The following is a 343-nucleotide window of genomic DNA, read 5'->3' as shown; positions in this document are numbered from 1 at the left end:
ATGATTCTAAGAAGCAGAACAAACTGAGGGGCTCTGCGTCCACCAACAAGAGTTCTTCTTCTGAGCAATCTAAAGACCCCCTCTTGGAAAAAATATTCGGCGCCTTTACCGGCTTGGGAACGGTATGCTGCTCGGCTAACAATAGAGTTTGCTAAATTAATAGAGGATCAATAAGGGTTGGTTGGCTAGGCGCCCCCACTTAAAGAAGATTCAGGCTTGAGTGTTTTCCTGATCAGAGAGCAGATATGCTGCCCTGCTGCACAGCACTGTAGTAGTGACAAGAGTGCTTGATATTTGAGGCAGTTGTTTTGTGATGTGTATTACTTAATGCTAATTTGAATTT

At 43.7% G+C, this 343-nt stretch overlaps 1 protein-coding gene across 1 annotated transcript in view; it reads left to right on the top strand.

Moving 5' to 3' along the window:
* Window positions 1–343, top strand: part of EMH_0042040 (uncharacterized protein) — a gene marked incomplete at both ends in the record, with an annotated part of 2,551 nt that overhangs the window by 921 nt on the left and 1,287 nt on the right. The gene's annotated exons all lie outside the window — the stretch shown is intronic.

Source organism: Eimeria mitis, genomic scaffold (genome assembly GCF_000499745.2).
Source record: "Eimeria mitis Houghton genomic scaffold, Emh_scaff1698, whole genome shotgun sequence".
NCBI classification, from domain to species: Eukaryota; Apicomplexa; class Conoidasida; order Eucoccidiorida; family Eimeriidae; genus Eimeria; species Eimeria mitis.
The sequence above is the reverse complement of the archived record's forward strand: the minus strand, read 5'-3'. Positions and strand labels throughout refer to the sequence as shown.